At 43.5% G+C, this 6,637-nt stretch overlaps 1 long non-coding RNA gene across 1 annotated transcript in view; it reads left to right on the top strand.

The window, feature by feature from the left end:
* The first annotated feature begins 237 nt into the window (after positions 1–237).
* Positions 238–6,637, top strand: part of LOC129392385 (uncharacterized) — a 35,413-nt gene continuing 29,013 nt past the window's right edge. The window contains exon 1 of the long non-coding RNA XR_008618151.1: positions 238–308. This is a non-coding gene — a long non-coding RNA (uncharacterized lncRNA). The remainder of the gene's footprint in view (positions 309–6,637) is intronic.

Below are 6,637 nucleotides of genomic sequence, written 5' to 3'. Positions count from 1 at the left end.
AGGGTAGAATTTTTATGAGTATGGGGTGACAAGACATTCAAACCAGATAGAAAGCAAACATCTTAAAGTATTTTGATGAAATAGTTTGGTGGCGAATTGTAGATCTAAAAATATTCCTGTTTTTTCAGTTGTGTTCTTTGTCCTATTTAAACACTGACTGTCAGAACTACTAATTAACTGTATTTTCCTAAGACATTTTACAGGTCCTGAAACACAGGATTGCAGCACTGGAAGATTCTGATCTTCTCATCCTACCAGAGGAGAGACCAAGGCACAGCAGGGATGAAGGCATGGCACAAGGGACCTTAGTGAGTGAGCCATTAGCAGATGGGGGTCTAGTTGATTTTATAAATGAAGTCACATTTTTATAAAGAAAGCACATTTTGATATCTTTCTCTTTTTTAAAACATTAGTTTTAAATTGCTAAATGGCTTCCCCCCACCACTGCACCCCCCTTCAAGTATGGAAACCAGTGATATTCCAGGGAGGCAGAGATCTGGTGATAAAGGACTTGCTACAACCTTCAGACGTGAATCCCTTTTACAACTGGCTTGTATAGCTCTGCAAGTTGGCCTAATGATGGAAAGGCTGATGCTGTCAAATGCTAACTGGTGCAATCAGAGGGACGTTCAGATCTCTCTGAGCCCGTTCTTTCCTCCTGGCACCCAAAGGCACAGGTCATTCCTGGCAACCTATCAGTCTCCTCATTACTTTCTGGGGTCAGCACATGGGTCTGCTCTGTCAAGTGTCAGGCCCAGTGAGTCAGCAAAACGCAGTGGCTGACCGAGAGCAGGGGCAGGGCTTCCGTACCTGCAGCCAGGGATGGTGGTGAGCAAGTAGAACCGCAGGGATGCTGCAATGTGGAATTCAAATGAGCACACGTTTCCCAGAACCCAAAGCAGTGACAAAGACCCAGGGACATCTTTTACAGGCTGCTTCTGCTTTCTTATTTGATCTGATGCTTAATCAGTTAATGGTTTAGAGGGAGATTATGAGAGTGGGGCTATTCCTTGTAATTTTTTTTTTTTTTTTTTTTTTTTTTTACAATTTACAATAGAAAAGCTGGTTCAGACCATAACATTTTGCCTGACACAAACTTATCTCAACGCAGATCAGAGGAAAGAGTTGAGTCATTAAAATCAGGCCAAACCCTAAAGTATGGGTCTTCTTCAACTACTCCATTATATAGTCTATATCAGGAAAAATGGCGCTTGTCAGTAACAATCCAAGTCAAAAATAGCAAAAATTCTGAGAGTACCATTTTTAATACAGTATTTTCAATTTCAGATATGAATATCTGAGCTAAATAGCTAAATGTAACCAGAGACATTTATGAAGAGGTGGTAATAATAACAAAAATAATACATTTATAACAGCTGGCCTTTATTCAGCACACACTGTGCTATGTTCCAGCCACACTGCTGAGAAATTTACTTTGCTTGGTTGTGGCCTCCATGGTTCCTGCAACTCTAAACTATTTTGTCTAAACTTTCAGGCAATTTTATGACATAGTTGTGATCATCTTCAGAAACATTTATTATCAACAGATATTTGTTGAGTGTTTATTATGCTCCAGGTGTGGTTCTAGGCCCTTGGGATCCAAAACAGTTAGAAAATACATATATGCCCCCTGTCCTGGTGCTAACAGTCTTGTGGAGAGAAAACATTAACCACAAAATGATTCTGTTACAAATTGATGAGAAAGAGAGTAATGAGGGAATGGGAGTCTTCAGACAGGATACAGAGGGAAGGCATCTTTCTGTACGGTGAATTTGCAGACAGTCCCAGACCAAACTCTGAAGGGGGCAAGACGTTGGCATGTTCTGGAAGCTGAAAGAGGGTCCATGTGATTGGTGATGGTGGAGGAAGCGATAAGAAGTGAGGCTGATGAGGTCAGGAGGGGCCAGATTGACCAGGGACATTCACATCTCCTCTCTGAGTCCTTCCTCTCCTCCTGGCACCCAATAGAGAATCCTGTGGGTTCTGGGGGGAATTGAGATGAGGGAACTGAGTCATGGGGGCCTTAAGTCTCTTTTCCATGGCCACATACCTTATAAGAACTAAAGCACAGAAGAGCCAAATGGGAATTTTTTTCTCTTTCTCATTAGTATATAAATATTCATCAGTCTGTCTCCTCCTCCTCCTCCTCTTCCTTCCCCTCCTCCTCTTCCTCCCCCTCCTCCTCCTCCTCCTCTTCCTCCTCTTCCTCCTCCTCCTCCTCCTGCTCCTTCTCCTTCTTCTTCTTCTTCTTTCTCTCTCTCTGTCTCTCTTGCTCTCTATCAGCAAGTATGTGCCAGGAATTCTAGGCTCAAGATATGTGATTGAGTGCCTATTCTCATGGCTCTTTTTTCCAGTAACTTCAGTGATGCAAACTAAAGCAGGGAAAATGGATATAGACTGAAGGGGGGGGCTCTTTTAGATAAGGTGTGTTCCACAAAGGATACCTCTGAGCAGAGGCATGAATTCATGAGGAAGCAGCCATCAACTCTGCAGCTAAGAGAGCTTTGTAATTAGCATTTTCAAAGTGGAGAAAAACATGGTTGTCCTCATGAAGTCGTTTGACAGACACTATGACGTGAGTGTGTGTGTGTGTGTGTGTGTGTGTTGGTCAAATTTTTTCCTAGACCAGAGCCAGCAAGAAAAGGTCAGCCTAGGTTGTATAAACAAGGAGGATTTGGAGGCTTCATGTTAATAAAATTTCTCTAGGTTTAGAGAATCATGGAGGCAGTGTTCACAAAAAGACAAGAGGTAGCCAGATGGAAGTTCACGTGTGTTTGGGCCGTAAAGAAATGCAGCCTTTGGTGTCCACACATCAGGAATCAGTTACACCTGGAGAGACAATTATGGCATTTTCAGTAGAACATTCTTTTGGCTCATTCAAGAGCAGACTTCCGTAAAAGAGTGAGGGGGATTAATGAGCCCAGCAACAGCCAATAAGAATTCATGGGAAGACCTAATGTTGGCGTTTAATTACCATTGGGTCTGACAAGTACACTATATCCCCATAAAAGATTGAAGATTAAGCCATATTCCGCTCTTGCCATTGTATTCTCTATTTTTTTTTTCTTTTTCCAAATGGGATTACTGTTGCTTGGAAAATGTAATACAGAGCAGAATTCTGAACATGATTAGGATTAGCTGTTATAGTATAAGGTGAGTGGCAAAGGACCATTTGTCATGTCGATTTTTTGGACTGCCTAGACGTGAATGAAAAATTAAAAGGCATAATTCTTTTTTTTTTTATGGTTGTCAAGTGGAATAATCTATTCAGGATTAAATCTGACAATTCACAGATCAATTCCAACCATCTTGGGTTTCTTTATGGCTATGGCCAAGATATTTCAGAGGGTGCTAGGTGATTTATTGGATCTTTTGAAATTATTATGCAGAGAGGAATGATGTGCCTTTGACCTGTTCTGGAAATTGCCTGTACGTCTATATCCATGCTTCTGTCCATCCATCCAGAAGGTATTTATGCAATATCATGAATGACACAGAGATGTATAAGTCATGACCTCTGTTCCAAAAAGCTCACAGGCTAGTGACCAAAAAGCCAAAAGGATATTACCCCCCAAAAGTGGAGAAATGCAAGATGGCGGCAGGGATCAGATGCTTGGCAGTGGGGAAAGGATCTTACATAGGATGAGGGTGCGTGGGGACAGTTTCTCCTAAGCATCAATGATGGTGCTCATCCTTGAAGAAGGATGTGTGGGAATCGTTCAGGCAGAGAAGGCGAGAAGTTCTTCAAGAGAAGGAAATTCTGTGAGCCTGTGTACAGGCACGGAGGGGTAGAAGAGCAAGACTTCCCCAGGGAGCCATAGCAAGCTGGCATAGCTGGAGTCTAGTCTGCGTATGTGGTCAGGTGCTGGGAGGAGGGAAATGGCTGGGGGAAGAGGGGTCAGCTCTGAGGCTCAGAAGCATTCACGGGCAAGGTCATGAGAAGTCTGGGGACCACTAGAGTGAACTTGGATTTGATGCTGGTAGGTATAAGGAACCATGACCATATTTGAAACTGAAAGCATCTGGCCAACACTTTAGAAGTTGCATTGGCCTCATATGGAATAATTGCTACTGTTTGGGCAATTTTTTGCAAGGATTATCTCAGTGGAGTGAGGCCTAGAGTAAATGGTTACAGGTTATGGAGTGTGAGGAAGCCACTTAATTCTTTGTCTTTTGGTCCTAACGGTGTGAGTAGCCCTTTCATAGACCTTTTCTAGATCAAGTAAATAATCCCAACCTAAAATCTTGCAGGTAATTTTAAAGGGAAAGGAAAAAAACCTTCAAAAATGAAAAGTTCTCTATTATGCTTCCATGCTATGTGTTACCCTGGAAACATGACCATGGTCTGACGTGGTTTCTTGTTCTGTTTGGAACACTTCTGTTTTGAATGCTCAGCAGCGCCTGGCACAGTGACTGGGACAGAGAAGACACTCAGTTAAATATGCAAAACGTTGGTTTGCTAATGACCCAAACCAAGCAGTGCGAGACCCATTTGGGTATTTAGTGGATTCCGTGTGTGTTAAATATGTGGAATACCAGTGATAACAGCAAAAGCAGGTCACTAACAGCACTAGAGCAACAGCTTAATAGTTACCACTTACTGGGGACCTAGTCTAAGCTACGGCACAGGGTCAGGCTCTCTGGACATCATCTGACTTAACCTTCCCTTCCCCTCACTGCTCAGTATTACTATCCCCCTTCACAGAGAGGAACACTGAGGTTCACTCTCAAGGTCGCACAGATGAAGACTAGAAAGAACAGAAAGGCAGGATATGAACCCAGGTCTACTTGGCAGCAAAGTCCATGCCTTTTCTCTCCTATTGCTGTTTCTTGTGAAAGAGGAAGCACGTTTGTACCCCTGGCCCCAGAGGAGAGAAAGCAGATCAGGGGGCTCCCCTGCTGGGAAGGTGAAGGGCTTTGGCAGGACTTTGTGACCACCAAGGCTCCCAGAGGACAGAACCGACTTTTCTGCAAGGCTGTGGCCACCTGTCCCTGGAGATGAGACACTGATGTGAGAGGTAGACAGCCGTCTCTCAGGGGATCTGTAGAATAATTTCTACTCTGGCAGGTAGAATAAAATATATTTACTTCCATATTTGCAATCTTGAGTTGTTCTTCGGATAGTAACAGCAGTTCCTGACATCTGGATAATATTTCACATTAGTCATAACACTTACATGGAGCTTCTTATTTAATCCCAAGTGGCCTCCTTCTGGGGATGAAGTAGCTGCTGCTCAGAGAAAGCAGCATGACTTGCCCAAGGATACAGAGTGAATGGGACACTCAGAGACAGACCTGGATCAACTAATTCCAAGATCAGTGCCCCTTCCTCTCTGCATGTTGTCTCTGCAACGGAATGAAAATCCAGGTCTGTGGGGAAGTATCTTACAGATGGGGTAGTCCCTTCCCACAAGGAGCATGGGCCACATGCTGAGGCTATTTCTGAGACAATCATCCCTTTCTTTGTGGCTCAATATCCCCAAGGGCCTGCACCTCCCTCTGGGAACAAAAGCATCCTTCAGGGTCTCCCTTAATCATCCTCATCAGTGTAATAGGTTGCTTCCTGTTCCACTGCCCCATTTCCATAGGCAGTTTATGCCAGAGTGTGGATTCTCACCCCAATCATTTCATGTCTAGGGTATCCTTCCGGACATGTGAATCCAGGACACAAGTCTAAGTTCCGTACTTATACAGCCCAGAGGAGCCAACCCCTGCTCGTCCAGGAGCACGCTGACTCCTGACTATGGAAAGTTTGCCCGTGTCTAAGTGTAAGCAGATGTCTCCAGCTGCCAGATCGTGCAACCATATGAAAGCAATCACCCACTCTGCACAAACATGCATCATCAGGCCAAAGTCTGCAGATGCAACCAACTCATCATGCTTCCCACAAACAGTGGGTGCGTAGGGCGTGTGGGCTATGGGGAGATGGGTCAGAGCCGTCCACCTAAGAGTAAAATTTGTATGGGTCAAAGGCATAAGAATGGTGAAATCGGGCCAAAGGAAGTGCTGCTCAAAGTTATGATAGATACTCAAACTTGTCCTGTGATACCATCTGAACACTTTCAACACTGTACTCAAGGGATAACTAAGGTTTTGGGTGTGGAGGTGACTTTTTTTTTTTTTTTTTTTTTTTTCCCTGGAGGTGACTTCTTATGATCTCATAGCAATCTAGTGGTTCAGACAGGGCTCTATCAAACATCAAAATATTCAGTCCAGTACTCCTTTCATTATGTAAGGTTGCCTGTGCCATTGGCTTTGTGGTGGGCTCCTCCACGTGCAGTCTCTTTTGGTTTGAATCCCGTTGGCTTTTGGGGTGACTTTTCCTAGCTAAGTAAACTTTTCTAAAGAATGATGATAATTAATGCCATTTAATGAGGGTTAATATTACGTTAGGCTAGATGTTCTATGTAGTGTGTTATACATAAAAATGCTCAAATACCATGAAGTAGGCTTTTCCCTCTCCTGTTTTGTTTTGTTTTTTTAACATCTTTATTGGAGTATAATTGCTTTACAATGGTGTATTAATTTCTGCTTTTTAACAAAGTGAATCAGCTATACATATACATATATCCCCATACCTCTTCCCTCTTGCGTCTCCCACCCTCCCACCCTCCCTATCCCACCCCTCTAGGTGGTC

Source organism: Physeter macrocephalus, chromosome 9 (assembly GCF_002837175.3).
Source record: "Physeter macrocephalus isolate SW-GA chromosome 9, ASM283717v5, whole genome shotgun sequence".
NCBI classification, from domain to species: domain Eukaryota; kingdom Metazoa; phylum Chordata; class Mammalia; order Artiodactyla; family Physeteridae; genus Physeter; species Physeter macrocephalus.
This window is presented reverse-complemented; position numbering and strand designations above follow the sequence as displayed.